The sequence below is a fragment of the Bos grunniens genome, chromosome 15 (assembly GCF_055505025.1).
Source record: "Bos grunniens cultivar Pamir isolate PY7600 chromosome 15, Bosgru_T2T1.0, whole genome shotgun sequence".
Lineage (NCBI taxonomy): Eukaryota > Metazoa > Chordata > Mammalia > Artiodactyla > Bovidae > Bos > Bos grunniens.
Window position 1 is genome coordinate 36,535,620 of NC_141179.1, and position 14,406 is coordinate 36,550,025.

The window sequence follows — 14,406 nt, forward strand, 5'->3', positions numbered from 1 at the left end:
AGTCTATCAAATTACCATTCAGTAAAGTTGTACCCAATTTATAATACATGAAAGTGATTTTTTCCCCATCCTCACAAATGCTAATTTTTCCCAGTTTATAAGATATTTTGCCAATATTGTAGGTGAAAATATTTTATTTATAGTTAGTTGATTTTTAGGGAGACTGTACATATTTTTGTTATTAAACATTACATTTCTTCAGTTGTAGATTTCCTTTTTATATTCGTTGTACATTTTTATATTGAAGTGTTTGTAGCCATGTACTTTTTACTTAGTAAATTAAGAAAGTGAAAAGGATTTGATAGCCAGATAATATGCAGAATGTCAGCTTCATGGTCAGATATAGTAATCTGTTGTCCAGGTCGGATTATTGTTTGGAAAATCTTCTGGGACAAAGGCCATGATTAAAAAAATATGTTCAGTTCAGTTCAGTTCAGTTGTTCAGTCATGTCCGACTCTTTGTGACCCAATGGACTGCAGCACGCCAGGCTTCCCTGTCCATCACCAACTCCCAGAGCTTACTCAAACTCACGTCCATCCAGTCGGTGATGCCATCCAACCATCTCATCCTCTGTTGTCCCCTTCTCCTCCTGCTTTCAATCTTTCCCAGCATCAGGGTCTTTTCAAATGAGTCAGTTCTTTGCATCAGATAGGCAAAGTATTGGAGCTTCAGCTTGAGCATCAGTCCTTCCAGTGATTATTCAGGACTGATTTCCTTTAGGATGGACTGGCTGGATCTCCTTGCAGTCCAAGGGACTCTCAAGAGTCTTCTCCAACCCACAGCTCAAAACCATCAATTCTTCGGTGCTCAGCTTTCTTCACAGTCCAACTCTTGCATCCATACATGACCACTGGAAAAACCATAGCTTTTTAAAAAAATTTTATTGTATTATTTAACTTTACAATATTGTATTAGTTTTGCCATATATCAACATGAATTCGCCACAGGTATACACATGTTGCCCATCCTGAACCCTCCTCCCTCCCCCCTCCCCGTAGAGGGACCTTTGTTGGCAAAGTAATGTCTCTGCCTTTTAATTTGCTGTCTAGGTTGGTCATAACTTTTCTTCCAAGGAGCAAGCATGTTTTAATTTCATTACTGCAGTCACCATCTGTAGTAATTTTGGGGCCGCCCAAAATAAACTCTGTCACTGTTTCCATTGTTTCCCCATCTATTTGCCATAAAGTGATGGGGCCAGATGCCATGGTCTTAGTTTTCTGAATGTTGAGTTTTTAAGCAACTTTTTCACTCTCCTCTTTCACTTTCATCAAGAGGCTCGTTATTTCTTCATTTTCTGCCATAGGGTTGGTGTCTTCTGCATATCTGAGGTTATTGATATTTCTCCCAGCAATCTTGATTCCAGCTTGTGTTTCATCCAGCCCAGCTTTTCTCATGGTCCAAATAAGTTAAATAAGCATGGTGACAATATACAGCCTTGACATACTCCTTTACTGATTTGGAACCAATCTGTTGTTCCATGTCCAGTTCTAACTGTTGCTTCTTTACCTGCATACAGATTTCTCAGGAGGGAGGTCAGGTGGTCTGGTGTTCCCATCTGTTGAAGAATTTTCCACAGTTTGTTGTGATTCACACAGTCAAAGGCTTTGGCATAGTCAATAAAGCAGAAGTAGATGTTTTTCTGGAACTCTCTTGCTTTTTCAATGATCTAGAGGGTGTTGGCAATTTGATCTCTGGTTCCTCTGCCTTTCCTAAAACCAGCTCAAATGTCTGGAAGCTCACGGTTCATTTACTGTTGAAGCCTGCCTTGGAGAATTTGAGCATTACTTTGCTAGTGTGTGAGATGAGCAAAATTGTGCAGTAATTTGAACATTTATTGGCATTGCTTTTCTTTGGGATTGCAATGAAAACTGACCTTTTTCCAGTCCTGTGGCCACTGCTGAGTTTTCCAAATTTGCTGGCATATTAAATGCAGCACTTTCATAGCATTATCTTTTATGATTTGGAATAGCTCAATAGGAATTCCATCACCTCCTCTAGCTTTGTTCATTGTGATGCTTCCTGAGGCCCACTTGACTTCACATTCCAGGATGTCTGGCTCTAGGTGAGTGATCACAGCATCGTGGTTATCTGGGTCAGGAAGATCTTTTTTGTATAGTTCTTCTATGTGTTTTTGCCACCCCTTCTTAATCTCTTCTGCTTCTGTTAGGTCCATACCATTTCTGTCCTTAATTGTGCCCATCTTTGCATGAAATGTTCCCTTTGCATCTCTAATTTCTTGAAGAGATCTGTAGTCTTTCCCATTCTATTGTTTTCTTCTATTTCTTTGCAGTATATTTATTTGTAAATTGAGGTGTAATTGACATATAGCATTGTATTAGTTTTAGTTGACAGTGTCATTTTGTTTATTTACAAAATTTGTGTTTGTATTGTCAAGTTCAATCTTTATCCATGATCAATATTTTCTGAATGCATGAATGAACTAGCAGAGGAATGGAATAATCCATGGTGATTGGGTGTTCTGAAGATTCATTTTACTAAAACATTGTGATTTTCCAGAACAGATGGTATTTCCATCTCTATCTTCTTACTTTTTTGCTGTTCCTCAGGACCAAAGTGGCCACTGGAAAAAAACTCTGGAAATGTTTTTTCAGCTTAAGCTAGTCTATTAATAGTTCTTAAATAAGTAGCTTACTTCAAATTGTGTACTAAGTCTTGTGAGTTAATTCTTAATCCTTTGCTCATCATAAAATGTTGCTTATTTCTAAATTCTCTACAGAATAAAGTATGCTTTAAAGTCTATTTCTAAATTTTATTGGAGTATAGTTAATTTTCTTTCGTTTTTTTTTGTTAATTTTCAACGTTGTGTTAGTTTCCGTTGCACAGCAAAGTGATTCAGTTCTGTATATACGTTTATTCATTCTTCCTTAGATTCTTCTCTCATGTAGGTTGTCCCAGGATATTGAGGTGAATTTCCTGCACTATACAGTGTGTCCTTGTTGGTTATCTATCTTACACATAGTAGTGTGTGTGTGTTCAATCCAGGCTCCTGAGTTATCCCTTCCCCCTAGGAATCCCCTTTGGTAGCCCTAAATTTGTTCTCAAATCTGTAAGTCTGTTTCTGTTTTGTAAATAAGTTCATTTTATATTTTTAAAAATTAGATTTCACATATGAATGATCTCATATCGTATTTGTCTTTCTGTGACTTCCTTCACTTAGTATTTATTTTTATAAATGAACTTGGTAATTTTTGAAGTTTATACTTTTTAACTTGTTTGCTACAAGATTCATGGTATAAATCAGTTGATAATGAAATTCATAGTTGCTTTTAAAATATGCAGCAAGACTAGATTGATATGACAAATGAGATTTATTGATTTCATATTGACTCATATTAAAGTATTGTTGTTTGTTCACTAAGTTGTGCCCGACTCTTTTGTGACCCCATGGACTGTGGCCTGCCTGGCTCCTCTGTCCATGGAATTTCCCAGGCAAGAATTCTGGAGTGGGTTGCCATTTCCTTTTCCAAGGGACCTTCCCAACCCCAGAGATTCAACCTACATCTCCTGCATTGGCAGGCAGGTTCTTTACCACTGAGCTACCAGGGAAGTCCATGTTAAAATGTTATTTGTCCTAAATCTCTGCAATCTGACTTACTCTAAATTTAAAATATTTCCAGAGTTAGTAATCTTAACTACTAAAGAGTCCAGTGATTCAAAAAGCTAGACATGTCAGTCACAATATTTTATGGATGCATTTTATTTTGAGAAACGCTGGGCTGGATGAAGCACAAGCTGGAATCAAGATTGCTGGGAGAAATATCAATAACCTCAGATATGCAGATGACACCACCCTTATGGCAGAAAGTGAAGAAGAACTAAAGAGCCTCTTGATGAAACTGAAAGAGGAGAGTGAAAAAGTTGGCTTAAAGCTCAACATTCAGAAAATTAAGATCATGGCATCCAGTCCCATCATTTCATGGCAAATATATGGGGAAACAGTGGAAACAGTGGCTGACTTTATTTTTGGGGGCTCCAAAATCACTGCAGATGGTGATTGCAGCCATGAAATTAAAAGATGCTTACTCCTAGGAAGGAAAGTTATGACCAACCTTGATAGCATATTCAAAAGCAGAGACATTACTTTGCCAACAAAGGTCCATCTAGTCAAGGCTATGGTTTTTCCAGTAGTCATGTATGGTTGTAAGAGTTGGACTGTAAAAGCTGAGCGCAGAATTGATGTTTTTGAACTGTAGTGTTAGAGAAGACTCTTGAGAGTCCCTGGGACTGCAAGGAGATCCAACGAGTCCATCCTAAAGGAAATCAGTCCTGGGTGTTCTTTGGAAGCACTGATGTTAAAACTGAAGCTCCAATATTTTGGCCACCTGATGCGAAGAACTGACTCATTTGAAAACATCCTGAGCTGGGAAAGATTGAAGGCAGGAGGAGAAGGGGATGACAGAGGGTGCTATGGTTAGATGGCATCACCGACTCAATGGACATGAGTTTGAGTAAACTCCAGGAGTTGGTGATGGACAGGGAGGCCTGGCGTGCTGCAATTCATGGGGTCACGAAAAGTCGGACACACTGAGTAACTGAACTGATACTGAACTGATTTATTTTGTCCTTCATTGTTTCAAGGCAAATGAAGAAATGGGATGTATTGTGGATGTTGCATAATTCCAATTTATACTTTTTTAGGATAGTTGCTAGAAACACAGGTGAGATCATTTTAAAAATATGTGAGTGCTTAAGATCCCTTTTGGGTTCTTCCAAAGTTTAGGCTTTTAGATAAATATCATTGTGCTGGAGATTTATTTCTTGGATAACTTAATAGTTATAATTTATAATTCAGGGTTGGATAAAATGTCAGAGTAGCTTATATCAGAACCAGCATTCTTTCCTGGCTTTGACTAGGACACAGCGTGTATCTGCACAGGGTTGTCCCTATGTGGGTTTAGGTGGTGTCCCACCTGAAACTGTTCTCTTGAATCCTGAAACATCAGAAAGCCATGAGGAGGGAAAGGGTGTAATACCAAAAATAATTGATAGAACTACCTTCCTCTGGACAGACTCTCCTGTACTTCTTGCGTCCATAGAAATAATGAGTTGTTGGAAACTGGTGAAACTGGATTGGGGAAGCCTGAGTCATCACTTCCTACTAGAGGAGGAGGTCTGGTGAGGAAACCTAATCGATGTCTTACTCATGGATATTAAAGCTAACTAAATGCCCAGGACTTTATTACTTATCAATCCTGACTAGAAAATTGAATAAAGTATATGCATCACTTAGGCAAAACCATGTTATAGGAGCTGGGGAAGGGCTGAATTGTATATTTATTTCATGTCTCAACTTAATTCCAGATCCCAGTACCTAATCTATCATGACTGAGGGTGGGAGGAGAATGGGGCAACAGAGGATGAGATGGTTGGACCCCATCATCGACTCAATGGACATGAGTTTGAGCAAACTCAGGGAGATAGTGAAGGACAGGGAAGCCTGGCATGCTGCAATCCATGGGATTGCAAAGAGTCAGACATGACTGAGTGACTGAAGAACAACAGCAACAACAACAATAATCTATTATGGCCATTTGTGGTATAAATGCAATGTTGGAAGTAGTAGTTCCTATAAATGATGTTGAACGAGATCCATTTTTGTCTTTACTTTTTTTCTAAATGAATTTTATTTAAACCTAGTTAGCTAACTAGATTTAAATCTAGGTTAGTTAACTAACCTAGATGTTTACTGGCTGAATTTAAAATATGTGGATTGAATCAAACCAATTTCCAGAGTCTAGGAAAGTTTCTATCCTAAATTAGGAACCCAAGTTCCATTATTATTTTCAGTTGAACACTACTCATAGCCATCCTCACATTTTGGAAAGAATACAGCTTTTGCAACAAAGTTTCTTTGTTTTCCTTGAACCAAAAATGTGCTGTATTTAGACCAAACAATAAAAATAAACTACCAAACTACCTTCTAATGCATGGGGGTTCTGGAGAGAGGAAACCATAGATATTTAGAGGCATAAAGTGAGTCATTGTGCTAGTTAAAACTTTTTACAAGGCTAGCTCTGTGTGTTTGAGTTGCATCTGTTACCTCTTCAGCCAGAACTAAAGTGTGTGCAAGGAAAAGAATTTTGCATTGAATTGTGGCTCGTACAGAATGCCTTGTATATAGCCTAAGCATCTAAATGGATTCCACATCTTAGGTAGAACTAAAACTGCATCTTTTCTTATTTATTCTACCTACAAGTTATGTTCTGTTGGACATATCCAAGTTATCTTCTGTGAAGCTAATTCATTTTCACTTGTAGACCTAAATTAATCATGTTTTCAAATGTAACTTGTAAGCCTGTATAACCTTAAATTTTTTCTTGCTTTTGTTTTTACTTATTCATATTTTTAAACACCTACTTTATTACTGACAATATTTTAAAAGTGGTAATGGAGATATTGTATTCTTCAGAGACGAAGAATGAAATAATTGTTTCTTTTGGTATTATCTTGGAAAAAATTGTTAGAGTAGACAACTGCCTGAGTTAAAAATAGTATAATTTGTAGCCAGAATGTATTCTTTAATAAAGCATGTAAATACAATTTACTAATCCTTTTTCATTTCGTTTTCTTTCTAAACTTTCAGGTCACTTTCATGAATTCAAAAGCAATTTACCAGTGATTTCTGGGTGCTGGGGCTGATTTTTTTGTGCGTATTTGTAAGTATTGGTTCATTTATTATTCTTATTACTCTTCTCGTTGTGTAATGAAACAGTTACAGTGTTTTTAAAGTATTATTAGTTTTTTAAAAAGTGTTTTCTTAAAAGGAGTATAGAAGAATATCAGGTGGGAACAAAAAAAAAATCCTCAATTTCTTGTGATTTTCAGTGAAATAACACAACGGCAGGGCCAACTAAAATAGACCGAAAGAATACGCATCTTACTATTTGAAGATGGGGCTCAATTGTAGGAATGGATTAACTTAAAGGGGCTAGTCTATATACACATGAATAATTTACCCTGATAACTTCTGGTTGTCTGGACTTGAAAAGTGCTACGAGCCTGCACTCATTGAAAAGATGTGAGATGATACAGAATTCAAAGAGTTGTCAGTACATGAGGAGATTATGTACTAAGGAACCAAAGACTCATTTAGTGAATGTATAATGTATATCAGAATCGAAGTATTCCTCCTACCTTCTTCACCATCATCAAAATACTATTATATTTTAAATGGTATTTTGAAGAAGAAAGATACTTTTTCTCAGGAAAGAAGGTCAATTTCAAGAAAACAAAAATTGAATGAACTTTGGTCAATGAAAATATTTTATATTGTTATATATTTATTAATATAAATGTATTTTAGAGTATGTGGCAGATATTAAAAATGTCCGTATGTATATAAGATCATATTTAAGTAATTTGAGTTTCAGATGTATTTATGTGTTTGTGTGTGTGTGTGTGTGTGCTCAGTTGCTTCAGTCATGTCTGACTTTTTGCTACCTCATGGATGGTAGCCTACCAGCTTCCTCTGTTCATGGGATTTTACAGGCAAGCATACTGGAGTCGATTGTCATTTTCTCCTCCAGGGATTTATATGTGTACATTGTTGCAAACCATTGGTATATAAGGTGTTTTTTTACATTTGGAAACAACAAAGACAGAGGAAACTTCTTTGTACCCCTCTAAAGGAGCTTTAGGCGGTACACTTCCAGGAAAGTATTTGGAAAAAAGTAATATTATAAATTAGAGTTTAAGTGATTCAGTATTTAATGTGGAGAGCAGTGAAAATTCCTTTGAAATCAGTTTTACTTTTCTTCCAGTAGCAGCATTGATTTGGGGCAGGTATCTTGAACCATCTTAAAAACTAGGTGTGAATATTTAATATAGTTTAATAAATTTTGTATATTTTTAATGCTTTAAGAATAAATAAGATGCTGTTCTTATGAGACTATAAATTCACATTTTATTATTTGTAGACTTAATTCTCATGTAAAACACAAAATATTAAACTCCATGGTTCATTTGGATTAAATATAAGCTTTCAATTTCTGCAAGGTACCATAGTGAGGATTAGGAGGTGAAGAAAATGGAGAAATGTAAAGTATCTTTGAAGGGCTCTTGAGAAAAAAGATGATTCCAAGGAGCTGAGCTTATCCTATTAGAAATCTGAGTGGAGGGAAATAATTTTGAACTTTGTCAAAATAAATTTGACAAATCCCATCATTGTTGCTTTATGCTTTCTTTTACCTCCTACCTCCCTTTTCTCATATCATTCAGTCATTTCTTGTAGTAAGTTTTTAGGATGATTAATTTTTTAAAGCTGCAAACATAAGATAATTACCAGGATTTCAACCAAGATGGCTTTAATTAAAATAAAGTTTACATTTCTCATCACCTCAAGGCTGTATTTCCTGACTTTTTTGCTTCTCCTCTCCTACAATCCCCCAACCAGATATACATAGACTAGCTTTGAACAGAGGTGATCCAATTAGCTGAGATTTTTTTCTTGTGACCTAACAAAGAGAGAGGGCTTTCCTGGTGGCTCAGTGGTAAAGAATTCACCTGCCAACGCAGGAGAATTGGGTTTGATCCCTGGGTTGGGAAGATCGCCTGGATAAGGAAATGGCAACCCACTCTAGTATTCTTGCCTGGAAAATCCTATGGACAGAGAAGCCTGGTGGGCTACAGTTCACAGGTTGCAAAAGAGATGAAAAGACTTAGTGACTAGATAACAACAAAGGAGAGAGGCTAAAAATAGAAAGGGCACTGTGGGTATAGTTTTCGTATGGTTATTTCTGGAGTTCAACTTAAAAAAAAAAACTCAAAAGACTTGTAGTCAGATTAGTCAGATTTTGTCTAATAATTTAAGTAAAAGTCATAGTAATCACATATGCCTAAAGTAATTTTTTTCCAGACTTGAGAATTTCTATACAATAATTTAGGCTATGGCGTTTGTCGTTTCTTTGGTCACTGGTCTCAAGCTTTGTTATGGGCCATCTCCCTTCCAACTGTGGAACCTTCTTATTAAAGAAATGTAGCAGGATACCATGACTAAGATAAGTCAAATAAAATTAACATGGCATCCAGAATGCTTGCATTGTCTTTTAATTATTGCAGAAACTGTCTGCCACTTACACTGAATGTTGAGGCAGCTAAACGTTTGTTTAGTTTACCCTAAAAACAAGCAAATAGGATCAGTGACAGTGGCTTCGTTTAGGAACTTTAATTTCCATATTTTGGAACTGCTTATTTGTTACATGATCTAAGACAGAAAGTTATACCTCATGGCCATGGAAGGTTTCTTAGTAAGGTGTGCAGAAGGTGGTCTGTGAGATAAGAAAGGTGGGATATTGTTTTGCACATCCATAATGAACAGACCACACCAAAGGTGTGTGAGAACCGATTAGAATCTTACCCACGTATATCTACTACCTAGGTTAGAGCAGGAAAACACTGTGAAGGAAAACTGTTATCGTTTCAGAAACTGAAAGCATTTTATTCTAGTTTTTTTTTTTTTCTTTCTTAAAAATAAAGCCACCTTTTTCCTTTCCCCAAAATCGGCATTGTATAAGAAGACCTTGTTTTGCATGTTAATGATCGGTGAAAAACATCAACAGCAACACAGAGATAGAACTGCTTTTTCAGATTCCCACGTCTTTTTAGAAATTTGCTAGCAAATTGCCTTTTTATAAAATTTGTCTCTATTCGTGGTTTCTAATAGCAAGATCCAAAATTATTTTATTGTCTAGTATAAAAGATGATTATTGCTTAGCTCCATGCTTCAGTTAATAATAACAACAATATCTTAATTTGGTATAACACTTGCTTTTGCAGAGATTTAATTGGCCAAATTTCATAAAACTCTGAGGTGAGTAGGAATTATCCTTATTTTTGCAAAGTAGCAGGACTCAAACTGAGGGATTTAGTATAAATTTAGTGCTTTTTCCATAACACCAATCTATCCTCTTTCAGAGAGTATTGTAGGTCTCTTTCTCTTGTTGTTTGATCACTACCTCAGTCTCTACTTGGTTGCTGTACAAATATTTTTGAAAAGTTTAAGCAGAGTAAGTCAGGGAGGAGATTGTGGAGAGCCATCTACCACTTTATTTCCTCATGTTCCTGGATCATTTGCTCCTCCCTGGCATTTTCCTATCCCCTTATTTCCAAACTCCACATGCTATGTTTCAGCTGAAATTTTTTGAATTGCATAGATTTTTAGGAAACAAACAAAAAGAATCATGAAATCATCTCTTTGTGGTATTTTAAAATGGAGAGAAATTTGTTTCAAACTGAGCATAGCCCAGACCAAAGCTCCTTCAGTGAGAACATCTGTGATTTTAAGGACAAGTAGGTCTAAGTGCATTATCTTTAAAAATATTATTCCAGGCTAATCTTGACATAGAGCAGGTAAATAAAAAAGATGAGCTGTGAAAATCCACAAATAGGGCTTGAATGCCATTTTCCATGACAACGGGAGCTGCCCCATGAAAGCATTAATGCCAGGAATGTAAGGAATTTAAAATTGTGCCTTCTCAGTTTCACAGTTGTGTGCTCATGTTAATTAGAGATATACTGACATTTGGAGTATCTACATTAATACATACAGCTACTATACATTTGTGAACTGTGGCCAGAAATCTACTTTAATTGAAAGCAGTTTGCTAATTTGAATGTGTATATCCATTACATTTTAAGCTTTTAAATTTTATATACTGGTGCCCTTAGATACTTGCTCTTTCTATTCTCTCCACTTTCTGTTTCTAATTTATACCTGAAAGGACAGCCTGGTCTATTTTTAATCTCCTAGTGGTGTTTTCGAGCAATATTGATGGAATTTTGAGAAAAAAAGGTTTTTAAATAGTGTCCTTATATTTGCTGTACTTTGAATCTCTTTTCACTCTCTGACTCTCTAAATTGTTGGTTTTTCTTGCAAACTTTTAAGGTGGCCTGCCACCGAAATAAGGTAGGATTTAGGTTTATGGAATTTGCTTCACTGGCTATATTTAAGTACTAAAGAACTACTCTTCATGGTCATACTATGGTTTTAGCCAGAAGAGCCCAGTTTTAGAGACGCTGATGAGATGAACAGTGAAGAGGCATTCTGATTTTTCTAGTACAGCTGAGTTTCATCCTTCCTCTTGATGTCAAGCCGTGTATCTTAATTTTTGATTTGTAAACATGTTCACAATAGCTTGATGACTTCTTGAATCATCTTTAGCCATAGAGTTTTAGTTTGTCTATCTTAAAGGAAAACTTTGCATCTGTTTTTTTGAAAGTTTGTGTTTCTTAACAACCTGCCTGTCAGGATTTTTAACCCCATTGTTTTGTCCTTTTTGTCTAATGAAACTCCCACACTTACTTTTTGGATGAATCTCTGTGTATTTATTACACAAGACCACTTAGAAAGAAACTTCCTTTTTGTATAACCAGAATAAACTGCTCTAAAAATTTGTAATACTCTGGACTTATTTCATTAAACCATTTTACTGGCACCATTAAACTACTAAGACCTGGGACCATTAAAACTTACTCAGTACTACTATTATTATTATTATTGTGGCCTATTTTACCCTTTATTAATTTTTTTTACTGTACTAAGTTCCTCTGCTCTTTATTTTTCCATGTTACTTACTACATATTGTGCCATCACAGCACATTTGGTAATTTCGAGTTAATTGCTCAATTATCAGTGATAGTCATGAAGCTCTGGAAACATGTGCAGTGGAGGATTTTAAAAATTTCAAAATAAGTTGGTGTGTCATAATCTTAAATGTGAAACATGCCAATATCTGCAGTCATAAAAATACACTGCCTGAGCTAGGCATTTCAGGGAAGGCAAAAACCTACTCTTAAAATCAGGGCTTTTGTCTGGCACTGAAGTGTTTCATCTTTGCTAATTTCAAACAACGTATCTAAATTTGATCTTGGTTTCCTTTTCAACTCTAAAAACTTGGTTGTGATAATAAGGGAAAAGGGAAGTAAAATTGTATTGATTCTGTTTGAATGTTTTAGTGGAACCTCACAATCACGATATTTGCTGTCAAGTGGAATTTGGGGTGAGGTGGATCCATACTGGATGTCAGTCAAGGAAGCTGACTTACTAAAGAAGCAGAGTGGTCTCTTTATAATGTTTCTGCACTCATTAAGGCAATCCTCTAATCAGAGGACAGTGTTTCAGTGAAGATAATATGTCGATGATTTATTTACATTGAGAGACCTCATGAGAACAATGACACTTCGGGGACTTTTTCTGTGTCTTACACAGTAATATTCTCAGATGCCTTCAAGATAATTTTACATTATGGCAAAATAATTATTGTAACTCTTTTGGCAACTAGGCAAACTATCATTAAATTTTGCATTAGTATTCAGTTTAGGGTTTGCTCTAAACTAATATAGTGCCAACAGCTCTTTTTTAGATGCTATTATGGTTCTTTCACATTTTTATAGAACTGTAGTAAAGCTGAATTTACTGGCTACATTTGAAGGTGGAGTAGAGCTGCACAAGAGTCAACATTAAAGTGATTCAGTGCCCAATGGAGAAAAATTCTTCTTAACTTGAGATTGGAAACAATGTGGGGCTTGAGGGCAGTTTGCTAAGAACAGCTAATAAATTTGAATATTCCTCCCAAAAGCTGCTTTCTGAACTTTATAACCAAGAAGATAGGCTTTATCATCTTCCAGTATTCTTGCATACACTTTGTTAATATTTAAAGGAATTAAGTACATTATGGAGAAGGGGAAATAAAGCCATAATTTGAACTGAGTGGTGGTCTCAAATACAGGGAAGCAAGGGAGTGTCCATAAAAGTACTAATTATGCACAGATTCCTACTAGCTATTATTTTGTAATACAATAATCTTTAAGATGAGAAATATTGTCATGTTTATAATTCAGGAAAAAATAAAACCACCGATTTATTCAAGCATTTAGAAATATTTTAGCAACTACTCAGTTTGTAAAGATTGAATAATCAACAAAATCTAGAGCATTTTGTTGTACGTTTGTCTCTATATATAACTTTCAGCACATAGTTTTATCTGAAATACATATTTTATGTTATCATGGAGTATGGGTATAAATGCTTGTCATTTCACCACATTTTTGCTCGTGCCGAAGATTAAAATGTGAGTGAAATATTTCCAGTAAAGATAAAAGCATTTTCTGCATTCTCTTTCTCCCTTCCTTCATCTCTCTTTTCCTTTTGCCCTGTTCTCTGCCTCTCTCTCTTCATATTTCTTACTGGAGTTTTTCAAAGACGCAAGGCAATTATTATGTAAAAAGGTTAATTTCCTAAGCATTATCTCTCATCAATGACTGGCAAAAAAGACTTACCCTTAATGTTTAATCAGTCAAAAAGTCTATCCACATGATAAAATTCTTGTTTGTATTATTATTTGCTTAGCAGGTACTTTCAAGAGGAAAAAAGATGATCACTAACCTAAGGATTTAAAAATTGATTTGTTATGGAGAGTTTATGTGGGTGGAGTTTTCTTTGAATACAGACTTACTGGAGTTAGTTCTTTCTCTTTCTTTTCAACTCACACAGTTTTATATAAGCTTAAGTGAATGAATTCATTAATAAAAGCAGATTTTCTATATTTATTTCACCTTTGGGCTCTTTTATACCTTTGGAAAGCACAAATACAACAAAATGGTATGTTGGACACTTAATTATTATTTTTACCTTTTTGACCCACCTATGGTAGATAATTAAGCATTAGCATCAATGGACTCCAAGTCTGTACCCCTATAACTGACTACATTAGTCAGACTGTAGATTATTTTTTCTTAAAGCTATGGCAGCTGGTAACAAGCCTATGACTTGGTTTCAGTTATTACCACTTGTGTTCTGAGTTTCACTGACCGTCGTATAGAAGAAATACAGATGTTGTTCTCTTGTGAATGTGATTTTTCTTCCAATTATTACATATATATGGCATCATCAATTATAATGGGTTAAGGTGAGATTGTTGCACATAATTTGATACCTGATATAGCAAGTATCAAGTGCATACTCATTGAATGGTTGACAACTTTAGGAGATTCTGGGCTTTGACCCTCATAGTGGCAGTGTGTGGAAGCTGCTGTTGATTTTGTGACTAATTACAAGAATTTTTTCTTGGACTTGCAGTCACAGAATAGATAGCTGCGAGGCAATATCTGGGGGAAGGCTGAGAAAGTAAAGCATGGAAAATGTGGGTATAAACTAGAGAGCTGAGTTTCAAAAAACTTTGAGGGTCTGGACCTTTCTGAGGAGAAGATATGGTTGAACAAATGGGAGAAATACCCTTCCCTCCAATTTTACTGCAGTAATTGAGAAGAAGAGAAAAAAGGAGAGAAATTAGTGAAATAGGAACTGACTGAAATAGATTTTTATAAAATCATAAAATGGATTTGAGGACTGATTTTTCAAGATGCAGAAATATTTGTTTGGATCTGAC

At 35.6% G+C, this 14,406-nt stretch overlaps 1 protein-coding gene across 50 annotated transcripts in view; it reads left to right on the forward strand.

The window, feature by feature from the left end:
* The window catches only part of SOX6 (SRY-box transcription factor 6), a 719,879-nt gene that overhangs the window by 138,890 nt on the left and 566,583 nt on the right, over positions 1-14,406 (forward strand). For all 50 annotated transcript variants that reach the window (XM_086339827.1, XM_086339833.1, XM_086339855.1 and 47 more), the window contains exon 2: positions 6,606-6,678. The gene's annotated coding sequence lies outside the window, so the exon portion shown is untranslated. The remainder of the gene's footprint in view (positions 1-6,605; positions 6,679-14,406) is intronic.